Source organism: Bacillus rossius, chromosome 1 (assembly GCF_032445375.1).
Source record: "Bacillus rossius redtenbacheri isolate Brsri chromosome 1, Brsri_v3, whole genome shotgun sequence".
In the NCBI taxonomy this organism is placed as follows: Eukaryota; Metazoa; Arthropoda; class Insecta; order Phasmatodea; family Bacillidae; genus Bacillus; species Bacillus rossius.
Window position 1 is genome coordinate 226,554,558 of NC_086330.1, and position 19,682 is coordinate 226,574,239.

Consider the following 19,682-nt stretch of genomic DNA (forward strand, 5'->3'; position numbering starts at 1 on the left):
TTGCGAAAGCCAGCAATCTTATAATCATTAGTTCCGCATCGGTGTGAAATGAATAATTCTTAGCTCCAATCGGTTTATACTAGACAGAGACCAACCAGAACCTTTACTGACATAGTCCTCATCTTCTTGACAGAGTTTCTGGATACCGTGTTTAACAGTTTGCTTCACATCGTCAGAACTGTAAATTACTGCAGCCGAAGTCTTGAATCCACACTTCTTCTCTTTGTCATCTAACGGATATGGCTTTCCATATATACATTCCAACCACAAGTTATATTTTAAAGGTCCGTTTGTTGCTACCATAGGCGTGCGCAGGACTTCAGTATTGGTGGTGCCAGATTACACAACAGCCCTGTCATTTATGGACTCCGAGCCAAAAGCGGGGGGGCCGGGGGTCCTCCCCCGGAAAAATTTGGATTTGAAAGCGCAAAATGGTGCTATTTAAGGTGTTTCCGAACAAAAACATTAAATACACAGATGTAAAAATTTTAACATTTTTTATGACAAATTATGGCTTTGAACGTTATAATCACTAGGAAAACTACTTAACTATTTACAGTTTTAAGCTTTGTTGAGCTATAAAGTAAATTGCACAAATTGTTTGCACGGAATTCATGCTGGTGGCTTTGAAAAACCGTACTTATATGTTTTCTGAAGACGCCAAATAAATGCTAGAAAAAACATTCTCCAATGTTAAGTTTTAAAATCAACAAATGAAGGGAGTTTTTGTAACATACCTAAAATATGTAAAATATTAAAATAATAAAAATACACAAATAAGAGTGGGCAAAAGTTTTAACTTTTGGAATACAACAAAAATGTTTTGTCGGCGACTGCATATACGTCATCGAGTAAGCCTATCCTTTTAACTAACTAAACTCTCTCTCTTTTTTTTAAATAAACCCTGGCGGACGGCGGCTATTATTCCGTGCGCCTGCCGAGTGGAGTGAACAGTGGACACCGAGCGCGCATTCTATGTAATTCGAGGAGAACTATGAGAAGTATTTACATTTCAGAAGTTTCGTAGCCGCGGCCTGCGTGTACAACAAAAGTAATTGCAACTGGCTTGTTTCCGTGTGTATATTTAGTTCGATTGATAATTGATATACTGATAGTGTTATGAGCACATATCTGTAACTCGACACAATCGGAAAACATATTTTTTTTTGGAAATAATACGGATTTTTGTAAGTATGTATTATTTCTGTTTGTAAAAAACAAAATAACGTTAACCCTAATGGTGGTGCCAAGGCACCTGTGGCACCTACCGTGCGCACGCCTATGGTTGCTACGTCATCAGTAAGCTGATTGATTATGTTCTGTCTAATATCGTCAAGAAAATTACAAACGTCTTTCGACTCATTTAATGTAGTTAGATAATAGTAGTCAGTAGTATAGGTTAGCCGTTCCGGAAACAGGGTCCAGGGTGTGGAGCTGTGTGTCCGATCCGACATATTGGATTGTGAAGTCACGGCGGCCATCTTGTATGAGTGTAACGGGACACAGCGTAACGGGACAAGTAGTACCTTGACCCTTGACCCTCAAAACTTGCCAAAACTGGGCAAAAATTGCCCAAAATTCCTCAAAAATCGCCAAAATTTCCATTCATGTGGAAAAAAATTCCGCCAAAAAATTTCAAAAAATTCCTCAATTCAAAATTATCAGGATTTCGAAAATCCTCAAAAGTCGTTTTGCCCTAGAAAGAACCCTAATTCCTAAAAAAAAGGCTTAAGCATCCATGTCTAAAGCCTCCGATAAGCCTCTGACGTCATCTAGGATTATGACCGCCATCTTGTATTATGTCGTCACCGTTGCAATTTCCGTTACGGCCGCCATCTTTAAAGTCTTTATTTATTATCCGATTTTAATGAAAACAATTTTAAAATTTATAAAAAAAATTCAATTAATAAAATTTTAATAAAAAAATATTTAAAAAACAAACATTTACGACACGGAGATCGGAGTCCTCGGTTCGAACCCGACGAGGGCAAAAAAAAATCAAAATGGCGACCGATCCTTCCCCCCGTGGTGGCTGCTGACAGACTGACTCCCACCACTTTTTTTCAAAGCATATATATCGCCAGTGAGCATGACGTCATGTCCGCCATCTTGAAAATCCGTAATTTTAATGCTAGAGATTCGGGAAAAAATTTAAAAATCAATAAAAAATTAATTAACCTAATTAAATAATAAAAAATCTTAAAACTACCGTTGCACTTTTCGTGACGGCCGCCATCTTGAAATCACCCGCTGGAGATCACCATCTTGTTTCGTCCGCTAGAGTGTGCTGATACTATGTTAGTATAATTATCTAGTCACCACACCTTTGAACATGACCTTGAAATTTGACTGACCTTGAAATTTGACATTGTCCTTGTCGACCATCATGGATCCGACATTTTAGGTTCAGTACATGCTACCAGGAGCTACCACCTGCTGGAGTACGCCATCTTGTGTGTGTGTGTACTTGTATTATAGAGTACTTTTCCATCTGGTTAATTTTATTCTAACTCGCTACAGTGCAGTAATCATTTATTACAGAGGTGCGCCTGCCATCTTGAAATTCGGCCGCCATCTTAAAACCATGTAATAATGTAGCTAGAAAAGCGGGAAAAAATCCAAAATTCATTAAATAAATCACTCATTAACTTACATATCGATTCGATCCGCTCCAGTCCTTGGTTCGATCATCGATCGATTCAATAATGTTTAATTTTATGAAAAAAAAAAAAACTCCAAGAAACCATGTTCAACATTCTTAAAGAGACTTTATATCCTCTACTACCATCATCCTATCAGACATGAAGACCAACATTTTGGAATATTCGTAATAATTAACCTAGAAATTCAGGAAAAAGTTAAAAATTCATTAAATAAATTTGTAATCTACATACTGATTAATTAGATCGACTAAGGTCCTTGGTTCGATCCCTGGCCGATACAAAACAACTTTAATTTTAATAAAGTACCAGAAAAGTGTAAGGTTGGAGAAATAAAACACCACAAAGTCTTTTACAAACAGAATATTTATTACACAATTTCTATCCTACTACAGAATCACTTGCGAAAGCCAGCAATCTTATAAACATTTAGCCCTGCATAGACGTGCAACGACTACTTCTTAGATCCAACAGCTCCAAATGCTCCAAATGGCTCCAACAGCTCCAAATGGCTCCAAATGCTCCAAACGGCCTCAAAATGGCTCCAACAGCTCCAACAGCTCCAAATGCTCCAACTGCCTTTTCTCTCAACAGCTCCAATGATATTGGGCTACAATGCTACGAGTCTAAGAGACAACGAGGCTACAAGGCTACGAGTCTTGTAACACCCCTCATGCCTCAAAATAGAATTATTTGGAATTAATTAAAAGAGCATTGGAAACAAGCTGGAAAAAAAAATACGTTAAATGAAATGATTTACCAGAGGCGACACGAGGTGGGAACAAACACAATTTAGGAACTTCCAGTAACAAGCAAAGGGGAAGTTGTAGGATCGTTATAATCAATAAAATAAAAACTACACGATTAACTTGATCTATAGTTTCCCTGTTTTATTTGCCCTGATTCATTATCATGTTTCCATTATTTTAACATACACACAAAAGGGTTTAACAATTTTCAAAGATTAACAAAAGGAAAACGAAAATAGGCCGGCCTGTGCTTACTGAGAACAGTTTACATTCGTAGTTTGACATATAAACATTTGCATTATGACTTTCACACCCAAGGTTGGATGGATTCGATTATTACATTGATAATTAGTTCTATTAGTTTTACATTTTCTTGAGAAAAACACTGGTCGCTGGTGAGTTGGTCGTCCGCTTAAGATAGTTCGTAGCTAGGTAAGGGGGAAATGTTGAATTTACATTACCACCCGGGGTCTTCAAACGATCACGGCGGGTGGTAGAAAGTTTCTTCTAATGTTTCTTCCCACAGAACAGGGAAGGGGGGAGGCCACGAGATGAGAGTATCAATCTCTCCCGGTCATCGAACCCTGTCTGCAACAGTCCAAATCAAAACTGATAAGAACTGGTATACAGGCAGTCTATGGGGCAGAAAATGCCCGGAAAACAAATTTAAAGGGAAAAAGGAGGGTTCGCGAATTATCACTCACCAAAACAGGGGAGTTGCCCAGCACGCTGCAGTCGTGGAGTCAGCCAGGCTCGGGAGCTCGCGAATTGCGCGGCAGGACGCGGATGATTTCTTCATAATAATAAATTTCAAAGAGAAAAATTTCTAAGGCAAATAACTAAACTATGCAGACAGACTAATCTACTAAAATGGACTTGAGGGATAGCATCCCTTATACAAGGCGACTACATAGTCGTTAGCGGTCGGATGAAGTCTCGCCGATTCGCCGATACTCGATGGAGGCCTGTCTGCAGACGCGACGCGAGTTGGTCTGTGTCGCTGGAAGTTGCGTCCCGTAATTAAAAATGCCCACCGGCTCTAACAGGTGGAAGAGGGGGGTGTCTGGGCCGCCGAAAAATACCGAAGTTGCCCGAATGCGGGCGGAAAAAAAACTCTAGCAGGAGTCTTGAAGTTGGCCACACTGGGCGACCGTAGCGATCTCTGTCGGAGGGGGTCTGAGTTGAAAACAATCGACTCGACCACGGTGTCCATATAACACAAGGCAAAGCAGGTGCTGCTCTCTGGCGCCCTAGCGGGCAGGCAAGCGGAGAAGTTCGCGACTTAGTCGCTAGGTAGTGTTTGCTGTCAGTTCTGGCGCCTTCGTTTTTGCGCGGCAGACCTAGAGAACGGTCACCGGTCCCCAGGGGGTTACGACCGGTCATTGGTCTTACTTGGAACTGTGAAGGGGGGAGGTGGGGGTAAAATGCAACGTTGGTGGGAAACTACGCCCCGTCGTGGCTACAGAGGGGCGAATATAACACTACGACGTGATGAAAAAGGCGGATCTCAGCTCGTCTCTGCGAACTGGTCGCCTGCAAGCTACAGCCTTGCCTATGCAGTTAGAGTCACGAAGGGAAATAATATAACTGGCTTGAGGTGTGACTGAAGGCGGGGGAAATGGTAAGCGGTCTGCCAGTCAGTGATTAGGCCAGCAGAATATCCGATACGCCGATGGGAAAGGGGCTCCAGAGCACTGAGACAAAGTTTAACTCAGAGGAGTACACCGGACTAACAAATTAAAATTACATTATAGTAGAGCAAATAAAATTTCCACACAAAAATTTAAAATCATAATAAAAATTTAAAATATCTCGTGTCGAATTTACTAATTAACGGCACAGTCTAAAAGGATCTAGCTGGTTCCGAGTTATACATGGCTGCGAGACTGCATGACTAAAAGACCGCATGGCTACAAAACTACATGTCTATGAAGCTACAAGGATACAAGTCTACTCTGCTCCAACACGTAATGTACGCAATGTACGCGCAATACATGCAATTTACACGCATTAGCTCACCCGATCGTGAGGAAGAACATAAATTAAAGGATGCTAATGGCTTCGGGAAGACTGAAACTAATGGAAGTATCAACACCGTGAAAAGTGAGAATACATTCAATCCTATATTCAGTAGATCCTCCATTCTTTGTAAAAATGATGGACTCCTAAAAAGGAAGCATGAAGACGATGAAGACACTTCGACATCATCGATAGCGAATTCATACGGTAATCTGGGTGAAGAGGATGTCTTCTACAGTAATTGTTACAGTGACTCTGAGGCTGTTGACAAAGGCATAGACTGTGATGAAGCACCTAGAGCTGACAAGATCGAAGAATGTGGCGATGTCCTGAGACCGAAACGCTGGAAACGTCGTGTTATAATGAATAAATCTGATAATGCTTATTATGATCACTGGGACGATTGTGACATTAAAAGTATTTATAATAAACAAGCAAGTAAGATGGTGGTAGAAGAGATTGATTACACATCATGGAAAGATTCAAACATATTTGTTGACCGGCTAAGACTTCTACATGTCTCGCTTTGTGCAGGAAACTATCCGTGCATCAAAGAAATATCCTTCATACTCAAAGAACTGAGGAAAGCTGGCTACATACAATAATGGCTTCTTTAACTTGTATTTGTGTAATGTTGAGAAGTAATTAAATATTGAAAGTAAAAATTTAATGTTTTTATTTCTTGTATTCTGATTTCCAACTAAGCCTGTGTGTGTGTTTCCGCTACTGTATGTGTGATCATTATGTTTCCTGTGTGTACTGTGTGTACGTTCCGTTTCCTCTGTGTACTGTGTGTACATTCCGTTTTCTATGTGTACTGTGTGTACGTTCCATTTCCTGTGTGTACTGTGTGTACGTTCCTTTTCCTGTGTGTACTGTGTGTACGTTCCGTTTCCTGTGTGTTCTGTGTGTACGTTCCGTTTCCTGTGTGTACTGTGTGTACGTTCCGTTTCCTGTGTGTACTGTGTGTACATTACGTTTCCTGTGTGTGTACTGTGTGTACGTTCCGTTTCCTGTGTGTGTTCTGTGTGTACGTTCCGTTTCCTGTGTGTACTGTGTGTACGTTCCGTTTCCTGTGTGTACTGTGTGTACATTCCGTTTCCTGTGTGTGTACTGTGTGTACGTTCCGTTTCTTGTGTGTGTTCTGTGTGTACGTTCCGTTTCATGTGTGTACTGTGTGTACGTTCCGTTTCCTGTGTGTACTGTGTGTACATTCCGTTTCCTGTGTGTACTGTGTGTACGTTCCGTTTCCTGTGTGTACTGTGTGTACGTTCCGTTTCCTGTGTGTACTGTGTGTATGTTCCGTTTCCTGTGTGTACTGTGTGTACGTTCCGTTTCCTGTGTGTGTACTGTGTGTACGTACCGTTTCCTGTTTGTACTGTGTAATCATTACATTAATTGCGTGTAAATTGCATGTATTGAGCGTACATTGCGTACATTGCGTGTTGGAGCCGAGTAGACTTGTATCCTTGTAGCTTCATAGACATGTAGTTTCGTAGCCATGCGGTCTTTTAGTCATGCAGTCTCGCAGCCATGTATAACTCGGAACCAGCTAGATCCTTTTAGACTCGTAGCCTTGTAGCCTCGTTGTCTCTTTGACTCGTAGCATTGTAGCCCATTATCATTGGAGCTGTTGAGAGAAAAGGCAGTTGGAGCATTTGGAGCTGTTGGAGCCATTTTGAGGCCGTTTGGAGCATTTGGAGCTATTTGGAGCTGTTGGAGCCATTTGGAGCATTTGGAGCTGTTGGATCTAAGAAGTAGTCGTTGCACGTCTATGCAGGGCTAAATATTTATAAGATTGCTGGCTTTCGCAAGTGATTCTGTAGTAGGATAGTAATTGTGTAATAAATATTCTGTTTGTAAAAGACTTTGTGGTGTTTTATTTCTCGAACCTTACACTTTTCTGGTACTTTTTTAAAATTAAAGTTGTTTTGTATCGGCCAGGGATCGAACCAAGGACCTTAGTCGATCTAATTAATCAGTATGTAGATTACAAATTTATTTAATGAATTTTTTACTTTTTCCTGAATTTCTAGGTTAATTATTACGAATATTCCAAGATGATGGTCTTGATGTCTGATAGGATGATGGTAGTAGAGGATTTAAAGTCTCTTTAAGAATGTTGAACATGGTTTCTTGAAATTATTTTTTTTTTCATAAAATTAAACATTATTGCATCGATCGAGGATCGAACCAAGGACTGGAGCGGATCGAATCGATATGTAAGTTAATGAGTGATTTATTTAATGAATTTTGGATTTTTTCCCGCTTTTCTAGCTACATTATTACATGATTTCAAGATGGCGGCCGAATTTCAAGATGGCGGCCGAATTTCAAGATGGCGGGGGCACCTCCATAATAAATGATTACTGCACTGTAGCGGGTTAGAATAAAATTAACCAGATGGAAATGTACTCTATAATACAAGTACACACACAAGATGGCGTACTCCAGCAGGTGGTAGCTCCTGGTAGCATGTACTGAACATAAAATGTCGGATCCATGATGGTCGACAAGGACAATGTCAAATTTCAAGGTCAAGGTCAAATTATAAGGTCATGGTCAAAGGTGTGGTGACCAGATAAATATACCAACATGGTATCAGCACACTCTAGCGGACGAAACAAGATGGTGATCTCCAGCAGTTGATTTCAAGATGGCGGCCATCACGAAAAGTGCAACGGTAGTTTTAAGATTTTTTATTATTTAATTAGGTTAATTAATTTTTTTAATGATTTTTAAATTTTTTCCCGAATCTCTAGCATTAAAATTACGGATTTTCAAGACGGCGGACATGACGTCATGCTCACTGGCGATATATATGCTTTGAAAAAAAGTGGTGGGAGTCAGTCTGTCAGCAGCCACCACGGGGGGAAGGATCGGTCACCATTTTTATTTTTTTTTTGCCCTCGTCGGGTTCGAACCGAGGACTCCGATCTCCGTGTCGTAAATGTTTGTTTTTTAAATATTTTTTAATAAAATTTTATTAATTGAATTTTTTTATAAATTTTAAAATTGTTTTCATTAAAATCGGATAATAAATAAAGATTTTAAAGATGGCGGCCATAACGGAAATTGCAACGGTGACGACATAATCCTAGATGGCGGTCATAATCCTAGATGATGTCAGAGGCTTATCGGAGGCTTTAGACATGGATGCTTAAGCCTTTTTTAGGAATTAGTGTTCTTTATAGGGCAAAACGACTTTTGAGGATTTTCGAAATCCTGATTTTTGAATTGAGGAATTTTTTGAAATTTTTTGGCGGAATTTTTTTCCACATGAATGGAAATTTTGGCGATTTTTGAGGCATTTTGGGCAATTTTTGCCCATTTTTGGCAAGTTTTGAGGGTCAAAGGTCAATGTACTACTTGTCCCGTTACGCTGTGTCCCGTTACACTCATCCAAGATGGCCGCCGTGACTTCACAATCCAATATGGCGGATCGGACACACAGCTCCACACCCCGGACCCTGTTTCCGGACCGGCTAACCTATACTACTGTAGTCCTTCAATGTTCCACGAAATACAGACTGCGCCAAATAGAAGCCATTATAATTCACGTGTAGAGCACCGATAACAGTCTTAGGTTTAGTTCCATGTCCAGACGCCATATTAGAACTCTGAGTCACAAAAGAGTCAAACAAGTTATGATATTTTCACTCCATCACCTCTAATAAGGACCTCGCCAAAATACATAACATTATCTTTTTACTATATATGGACCTTTAAAAAATGCGGAACTGTCATATAGGAGATGCACACTTTTAGATATTACCGAGCACTTATTTTTAATTCTGCATGGCAACGCTTAAAATTAACATTAAATTACGAAGCAATTATTCTTAAGTTATTTACAAGTAGACTTACGAAATCCTTAAGTACTTCATGTTGCACATATGTATTTCCACCAAGCACCCTTCTTACAAAAATTGAAGACACTAATATTAACGTAAGAATATTGTTTTGGTAATTTCAATATTATCTCCAACATGTCCAAAGTAATACCATCATCGTTGTCCGCATCACAATTTTATCACATGCTCTACTTAGTTTAAATACTAACAAGTGGAATGTTATATATTTCTAGGAACGTACCGTGTTCTGGTGTAAACACGCTTATTGAAATACAGCTTACATTTAAATTCATATTATAATTTATTTGTTTAAAGCAAGCCTATGCCGCTTTCAAATTATAACATGTTACAAATTATTCTTAAATAAATTAGATAAGAGAAAAATGCGATATAAAAATTCAGACACCAGTTTATTTGCTGGGCTGAAAGCTATTTTATCTTGTATAAAATATTGATTTTGTAACATCTTCAGAATTACTTGTTCACAATGAAATGCATAGGCCTACTTTGGTTTCAAAACAGAGTTTAAAAGCTTGGGAGGTAAGTAGCTCGATTAAAATTTGACGTTGTGGCCCAAAAAGATTCGGGATAATCATTTGGCGTTGTAGTTAATATGGACTTCAGCGTTGTGGTCAGTTAATGATTGGCCGTTGAGGGCAATAAATTCATGATTCGGCGTTGGGGTCACTTCATTATTCGGTGTTGAGGTCACTTCGTGATTCGTTGTTGAGGTCACTTCGTGATTCGACGTTGATATCACTTCGTGATTTGGCGTTGTGGTCAATTAGGCATTCGGCATTTTTGTTGGTTACGGTACAACTACGTTTTATGATTACATTTTTCGAAACCTTATAAAAAATGTATGTTATTTAATTATTAACTACCATAATATAGTTTTACAATCAAACAGTAATTATTATTATTAATTATTCCATGGTCCCCTTGTACTGGCACTAGGAGTTGAACAGTAAGCCCTGCTAGCAAACCATGGGCACCACAGAGCTAAAGTAAAACGAAAATAATAATACTTAAATATACGATGGCTGTGTACCCATCAGTTTGGTAGAAATATGCTTGAAGATTTGTTATTTTGAAAATAAAAGTGTCTTTCTTAAAACAAAACGTAAATGTCGAGTACCATATAACTAATTGCATGACTGATTTGACGCGAATCGATTACGTAATGTTAAAAACTAGAAACCCGCCCCGGCTTCGCACGGGTGGCAGAGCACATATGCCTACATAAACGGACGTTACGATCCTGATCCGGAAAGGAATATGCATGCCAAATTTCAAGTCAATCGGACGTATAGTTCCGGAGTTCTCGTGATGAGTCAGTGGTATTTCGCTTATATTTATAGATTATGGGATAGTCTTAATTTTTGACACGAATAATTACAAAATAAGACGAAAATAATACATTGGTGTCACAATCAAAGGTGGTTTAACGTAGATAATAAACGAAACATTATAGTTGGCCGAAAAGTTTGATATAATTGCCTCATATTCTGAAAACTTAAAGTGTTGTATATTGTTGCATTACTTGACTACCAAATTTGTCACAAGTAGGCTGTGGAGTTCTCATGTTATAAAGTAAAAGTTTAATATTATATGTTTAAGTATCTAAGAAGCTAGTGAATTAATAAATTTACTTAAATACCAATTTCGTTCTAGCACAGTGGACTGGTTGTTAAAATGTGTCAAACATTTCAGGAGATTTGATATTAGCCACATCATTTAAAATAGTTCAATTTTAAAAAAGAAAAAAAAGAGAGTGCATTATCTTCTTGTTTCTCGTAAAGTTATCTTTTCTGTATTATATTTATTTGAAAACTAAATTTGATGCGAGTATGGCATATAGGTCCCAAGAAATTAAGTAGGTTAACATTTGTGGAATGGTTCCTACGATATTTTATATGCAGCAACTGAAACGCTGAATAAACAAATACCTATTACTCAAAATGTTTCTAATAACCATATTTTGGAGCCAAACACTTACTTTGGACAGGTATCCGGATTTTTCCCATTGGACAACACAAGTTAGTCATTGGAGATAGCTATCTATCCGGATTTCAGTAATGGGGAAACTAACGCCTTTAAAAATTGTGAAATATGCCTAACCGGAATAAGTTCCCTATACGGATATTTACATCAGTACAATAAAATGCAGACGCCAGGAAAGGACAGCTATCCAATTTGTAAAGGTCACTTATTTAGAGTTTCGTGACTCGGTGCCAAATTAAAATAGCCAAATAGGACACTTATCTGGATGTTAACTCACACACCACAGTTTTCGAGAAATTGTTCGCTTTGCTCACATATTGTACTAGGTTATTGCAGATTGTGCCATGTATAAAAAAAGGCGAGCTTTTGTTTAACCGTAAGCGGTAGATTACTAATCCCCTCGGTTTTATTAAAGTTGATTTATAACGCCCCCGAAGTTATCGTGTTTTGCATTTCTTCGTTCCATGATGCATTATCCGGAAACTTTGAGATATATCTTCCAATGTCGGCGTTACTACCAATAAACTTGTGCTTCAATTCCATTTTCAAGATTTGATTGAATATATTTGGCATTTACGTGGGCTAATAGTTGTGAATTTTATGTTTACCTACTTTTTAAAGAGGAATCGTCACCTGAATTTCGTCCTCGTGGTTGGTCCTAGTGGTTCGTGTTTTAAAAACAAAATATATTTATTTAAACAGACTCGTGGTTTTCAGAATGACTCGATGTCACAGTGCGGGTTAATGTGTCTGGGTACCGTAAAGGCCCTGCTACAATTGACTTGTCCAATGCCATGTCCGTTGGACACAACTCACCTATTGGTCCACAAAACCCTGTGACGTCATATTTATTGTCCCTTCGTCCCTTGTCCCTTCGTGATCAAGCAGTTGGCGATCTTTTCTAATTTTTTCCCTTATTGAGTTTTCCCATGCAAGAAAAATAAGTTTGAAAACATGCAAAAAATTTAAACAAACATAAATTATTTAAAATAAAATAAAAACGTAAAATGTCTACAGAGGATCACAAACCACGCGGGAAAAATAGTAGTACCTATACAAACAATAAAAAAAACAATGTGAATTTTGTGATTTGACCATTATGTACCGAAATTGGAAATAGGTCACGTAATTACTTTGCCACTGAAATGTCAGTTTACCGAGCTACCTTTCAAACAGAATAAGCTTGGCAATATTCACATCATCAATATTTTTTAAGTGATTTTGTTGCCTCTAAAAGACCTACTAGTATTATAATTTTTTAAAGGGATTTGTGGCCTCCAACTTTTGCAAATGGCCACAACATCAGACAAATGAAGAAGTAAATATTAAAATGTCGCTCAAAACTACTGCACTCTTGTGTTAGTATTTGAAATGTTTACAATTGGACAACTCGGGACATACTTTTGTGGCAGCATATTTTCGTGAGAGGATGAGACAAGGAGACCAAGAGACATGGCAATTGTAGCAGGGCCTTATTAAAAAATAGGCGAAAATTCCAATACTGCATTATTTATCTGACTGAAATTTCAGAGCAGTGGCTATTTTCCGCGATATTCTTTTGGTTCAAAATAATAAATTATTCGTCCAGACCATTTGCGCAAAATTAATTTCTTCCGTTTAGTTTTTATAGGATTCAAGGGTTCAGTTGTTTCCGTTGTCTCATAAGAATAATACCCCCTTTACACTTAGCCCGAACGTTCGCGAACGTTCGCGAGTGCCAAGAGTGGAGGGGTGGTTGGCATGTGATGGCTTGTGTTCGTGTTAGTTCGTGGGCGCTCGCCTCGGTGTCGTTTTTTTTTTTTGGAACAAGTCAATGGAAGTTGGGCCAACGCCCGTAATGTGTGCATCTACACTTTGCCTGCAAGCAGTAACCCAAGAACATGCATCGAAGTTATCTTGGTGTTTATATTTTCTTGGTAAACAACACAGAGTAAACTATAGCTGCCTGCAGTGTACCACAACTACATCAATACTCTTTATAGCAGACACTTTCAGTTCGTTCGTGACTGATGCATCTAGTTCGCTTCGGCATTGGGAATCGCGTTTGCAGGCCAAGTGTGGATGCATGGTTCATTGGCATCTGAAAAAATTCGTCTTTGTTCGCATTCGTGTTGGAATTCGAGTTTGCCTGCCAAGTGTAGAGGTAGCATAACATATGCCCGTGTACTGCCCCCTCCTTTTTTTTCACCGATTTTTCGACACTTCTTTTAGGCCAGCGGCTGTCCTAAGCGCCTGGGTAGATTAAAAAAAAATCAGGAAAATCATAAAAAGTGTAAATAAATTAAATGAGCATAAATCTAGCACCAAATTTTGTTCTTGATAACGTATGTGGAATTTTGCTGGTCTGCCTCCAGTATAACCACAGTTGCTCTTCGGCAATCTCAATTACCAAGAACTGTAATCCCATTTCCTACCTCGTCCATTCCTCTTTGTACTATGGTGATGACATTCATGCTATTCACTTAAGCAATATATAGACATGGAAAATTTGTGCTTACATATGCACCAGTTATGAAATGGGTAGAGACTGGAAATTTTGCAAGTTCAATTACAGGTCGGCTAGACTTTACCTCGCTATGTTCAATGAATGCTCTGCAAGTTTTAACCTGTTGTTGATCAACTGCATTTCCATTTTTACACAATCACTCAAAATGTGATTTTATCTAATTGTCTGTTGCGGTATTTGGCATTTGTTCATATGTCTACACAGCGTGCGAAAGAAATGAGATACGCCACTACATTTGCAAAATCAACATGATTGTACATGCGTTGAGAGTATAGATTGCCCTAAAATTAACCCTACTAATATTATAAACGCGAAAGTTAGTAAGTATGGATGCATGGATGTTTGTTACTCTTTCACGTAAAAACGACTGAATGGATTTGAATGAAATTTGGCCTACAGCTAGCTTATAACCTGGATTAACACATAGACCCCAGATTAATATGAAATTCCATCCCTAAGGGAGTGAAAAAGTGATAATTTCATTTTATAACAGAAAAAATTATAGGTCATAGACATACAAATAGTGAGTGAGTGTCATTTCTCTATGTCTGACACACGATCATACACATAGTAAGGTCTGGCAAATTAATATTTTTCTCCTTGGTGAGACCAGCCCGCTTAGTGGAGCTCGCAGCGGCTAGGAAAATAAAGGTGCTAATAACAGTTTTGTTCTTAACTTCGTCAATAGATAGAGTTGCCTTGAATTTTAAACGCACCATCGTTTGAAGCGTTTGTCATGTCTTTAATTTTCGTTTTTTTGTGCCGTATGCGTTCCTATGCCATTCATCCGATTGCGATGAAATTTTGGTGATTTGTTATGCGCATGCCCATGAAGGTTACTGAGACGGTATAGGTCTAACTATTTCTCAATAGTTGGAGCACGAATTGTGTCAAAAAATGTGTTTATTTCATTTAATATAGCGGCATTTCGTCTGTTTTTGTTGTATAAGTGCGCACGCTTGACACAATTTATTTAAATATAAATAGAGACAGAGATAGGGTGATATATATATATATATATAGTGAGATAGGGACGGAGAGATAAATTGAGATAGAGCGAGGTATAGAGAATGAAATGGGTTATATAAAGAGATATGCCTATAGATGTATAGAGCTAGCTAGACTTATATATAGAACATATAGAGATATTGGGAAGTATATATGTAGATATAAAGAGATAAATAGAGATAGAGAGATACATAGATGTATATAGATGTAATAGAGATAAATATATATAGAGAGATGGATAGATGATTTGTATATGTGGAACTACTTCAAACATATTACAAAGCAAAACTGAATGAGGCATTGTAATGCAGGCCGAGCATTAGCTAGATAATGGAATCTTTTTAATATAAGTAATCTCTTATTTTTCAGCTTTTTCTTTATTGATTTATAAAGTCTAAATTACATACAGACTAGGTAAATAACTATAAACTGGCACAACAACGTCTGTCGGGATCTGAAAGTGATATTAATTAATTTCCACACTTGACATTCAAATTAAAAAGACAATTACTAACTACATCTGATTTCGAAAAAGATCCCCTTCACCCTGTGTTCAGCCCGGGCAACGCCGGGTATTGCAGCTAGTATATGATATTTCGCGTACCTAGTTATAGCCTGCTATTATTAGTTAATTACTCATATTCACAGAAATGAGCTATATAGCTGGTCTCAGGTATATCAATTGTAAAATATGTAATATACATTCAATATATAAGTAATTTTAGTTATCGGTAGTATTTTATATAAGGCAAGATAGAACCATGAAGAATCCTTTCCTTTAATGAACATATAAAACATGTATTTTTCAATTCCTATTCAGCCTATCAGATTTTTACGAAATAGTTTCTAGTAGGCTACGTACGAATAGAAAATACTGAAATTTTCAACTAGGCATGTATAATTATGAATATAAAAATTTACCAAAAAAACAAAACACAAACCATAGAAATTCAGTGTATAATATCATTTAAAAAATTATTATTTTCAGAATATGTATTTCTAAGCACTAAAGTAAAATGAAATTAACAAAGGCTGTTATATATCGCGAAAAAATACATTTCTTATTCATGATTGATGAAATTACGATTTTGACCGTGTAAAAAGTCTGAAAGCGAATCACCAAAGTTCGGTGCAAAAGTTACCGATTTATGATTGGGCCTAAGAAAAAAAAAATTTTCGTGAGCGACAGCAACCATTGGCTAGAGAGACACTGCTGGTATGTGCGTATAGAATTGAAATATAAAGTAAGCTCAAACTTTTTCAGAAAAAAATTACTGGATACATAAATAAGTTGACTACACCACAAACATACTATCTACCTTAACAGAACACACATATAATTCACTTATCTCAGTCTCGTAACATATTTAAATTATGGCATGCAGTATGATCGTAGTAACAAGCCTATTATGTTTCATTTCACATTAGATTTATTAATCCTAACAGAATAAATGTAATTAGTAAAACGATCGGCTTTTAGATTGTAAGATACTTCTGGGTTATTTTACATTACGATAAATCCCATGTGGTATCGCAAAGTAAAATAATGAGGCCAGCCGGCCTGCTATATATACATATATATTTTTATTTATTTATATAATATTCTTTTTATTCTTCATTTCTTTATTTAACTAAGTTAGAAAAACACATTAACCACAAATTTCTTTCCGTTCGGGTTTATAACAGTGATATTTTCTAAAACAAGAACAATGTAGTCCGAGGTTTCAGTGCGTGTATACAGATGTTCACATAAACGTTTTAGTGCAAGAAGTACTCAATTATGAAAATTAATAAATTTATGTTTATAAAAGGGTTTAAAATTAACTTCCGTTAATTTCTACTCACTTAAGTAATTCATGTCCAGGGAAACATTATACTATAAAATTTTATTAGGTATTAATAAAAATGGTTTTTGTTTGGTTACAGTATCGTTCTATTTTGTACGATGCTGTCTGCAATTTCCATGGATTGCCGAATCTCTGTTGCGATAACAGTTTTTACTAGTACATTCTATTAAATAAATATGCATCATGTGCTACAGCAAAATCATGGATATATATGAATATTAAAATAAAATGTATACCTTCAAACAAAGCTCAAATGTCTTAAAATAAAATTAGTTCTGCGAATCTAATATATTAAACTGAACTAGTATTATAAACAATTATAACTTATAAACATTATAATATAATAAATTTACATTTGTAGCAGCAAACCACGGTCTGATTACTATTTTTGTTTTGCTGGGTAGATCTTTAGGTTTCACAATGTTATTAGTAATGAACAGAAACAAGGTGTGATTCCGTCTGAAATATAATTACTCCATACTGAGTAAACTTATAGCAGATACAAGAGAATATTAACGTACAATATTAATTACATTCTTAAACAGCTCTCAGGTATATTCAGAAATAAAGAAAAAAAATTAAGGGGCCGGCCGTACATGAAATTATCAAACGTTTCATTTACTAAAAATACATAAACCAATAAAAAATACAAATATATTTAAACTATCCCAGTTGAGGTATTTACTTAAAGTCCAGAAATTATGTTTGTATGATAAACTTTGTTTGACGGCTTCATTTAGGAAAGTTCAAAAAAGGTTGAACAATACAGTAGCGCCGGAGGTCGGGGCTTCGTTTCCCGGAGCTCACGCGGGAACATGATGCCAGGGCGCTTGTGTCCTGTTGAGGAAGGGAGATGAAGATGCCAATTCGGCGTCTGGCTCTCGGACCCTGTCCGGAACAGTCCAAATCAAAACTGATCAGAACTTGTACACAGACAGTATACGGGGCAGAAAATGCCCGGAAAAGTTAAGGGGAGGTTGAGGAAAGTCGCGGATCGTCACTCACCAGACAGGGAAGTTGGCTTCGATTTACCGATGCGTCGCCCGCCAGGAACTAGATCCCGCGAATACGCGGCTAGGCGCGGTCGTTTTCATCATTTCAAAAGAAATAATTTAAAAGAAAAATAACTTTTACACTTTGTACTACGCAGACGGACTAAACTACTTGAAAAATATTATAGGGATAGCATCCTTTATTTAGGCGACTACATCGTCGGTTGCGGCCGGATGGAAGTCTTGCAGTGTCTCGTCGACTCGCCGATGATCGCAAAATTGTCCGTCTGCAGTCGCGACGCGAAGTGTCTCTCGAAGAACCGCGTCTCGTAAATAAAAGTAACTGTTCTATCAAAATTGGAAGGGGGGGGGGGACTGGGATTCCGGACCGAAAGGTTCCGAAGTTCCCCGAGTGGGCATCATAAAAAACTCTGACTGATGTCTCGAAGTTGGTAGCACTGGCCGACCTTAGCGCTACCTGTTGAGGGGTGTCTGAAATAAAAAAAAATCGACTCGCCCAAGGTGTCTGCTTAAACCAAGGGTTAAAGGGGCAGTCAGGTGCTACACTCTGGCGGCCAAGATAATAAATTACTGTTTTTGCCGCGAGATGTCGTGGGGTGGTCCATCTTTGCACACACATTTTTTATGCGAGGCGTCCTTGGAGACGGTCGCTGTCTGCTGGGGATTATGACCGGTCATTGGTCTTAGGCGAATTCTTAGAACTGAGAGGGAAGGGGGTGGACAAAAAGTGCAACGACGCTGAGAACGAGCGTCCATTACGTGCTTTTCGAGGAGAGAACCTAATACGTATTCATGACGGTAAAGGCTATGGTCAGCTCAACTCCGAGAAATGGTAACAGCTCGTCCAGACCTGGTGTATGCAGTTTTAGTCATGAAGTGAAGTAACGTTACAGGCCTGGGACGTGCCTGTAAGCGAGGGAAATGTTAAACGTTCTGTCAACAAAGTATTAGATCTGCAAAAGATCCTATAGGTCTCTGGGAAAGGTGCTTCAGACTACTGGCACAAAGTTTAACTTAGGGGAGTACACCAGCCTAACAAAGTGTAAATCACCCAAAGAAACCAAATTATAAAGAAAAATAAAATTTCCAAAAATAATTTAAATTATACAAAATTAAAAAAAAAAAACATGTCGAAATACCAAATTTCCGGCACATACTCCCCCACTGAAAGGCGGAGCCAGGGTAAGCAACCAACACTGAACATAAAATGATTGAAATCTGGCATACTTACCCTGTGCCAGAATCGACTTTGTTATACTACTTACAATACCTGATGATCTTACTAGGTAACATTGCCATTCAGAACAACTTTAAAAATTAAGTCACAAGCTTATTCATTGTTTACACATAACTTTATGAACAAGGTATCATCATTCTCTTACGAACTAAGTTACACCTTACATGCTAAGTGGATTTTACATGCTAAGTGGCGCCACTTAAAAATATTTCTTATCCTAAAACATTCTTAATAGTAAGCATCTGAAATGTAAACACTCTTACTAACTAGTACCATGGATTTTTATTACTTATAATTAGAACCTAGGATTTTTTTTTATCTCTCAACACTGCATGTTGCAGATGGCATGCCGAAGCTTTGTTTAAGACTCCTCGAATAGGAGTAGAGGGCTGCACCTAATTTATGTTTGGGTGCACCTTCTTTAGATGCGAAATGTGCGCGCGCGTTATGTACGCACCAGAACTTGAGTCGTCAAGGGCGACCGTTACTGGGGTTAAAAAGCGCTGGATTTGCCACGAGCCATTCCAACGATAAGCAAGTTTGGCTGATCGCTTGTCGATCGCCTTACTTAGTGGGTGTGATCTGCACAACACCATATCACCTACCCTATATGGATTAGGCGAACGTTTCTTATTGTATCTTTGCCTGCTTGCCGCATGGGCTAAGTTCAGGTTATGCTGAGCTATTCTCCAGACCTCTTTTATGTTGCGAGGATTATCTGGGAGAAGCTCTTGTAGTCAGTGCCGGTCCTATCAACATTTTTAGGTGGTGCGAGATCTAAAAAT

At 38.0% G+C, this 19,682-nt stretch overlaps 1 protein-coding gene across 1 annotated transcript in view; it reads left to right on the plus strand.

Annotated features, from left to right (window-relative positions):
- The window catches only part of LOC134527334 (protein espinas-like), a 1,109,625-nt gene that overhangs the window by 916,030 nt on the left and 173,913 nt on the right, over positions 1-19,682 (plus strand). The window lies entirely within an intron of this gene.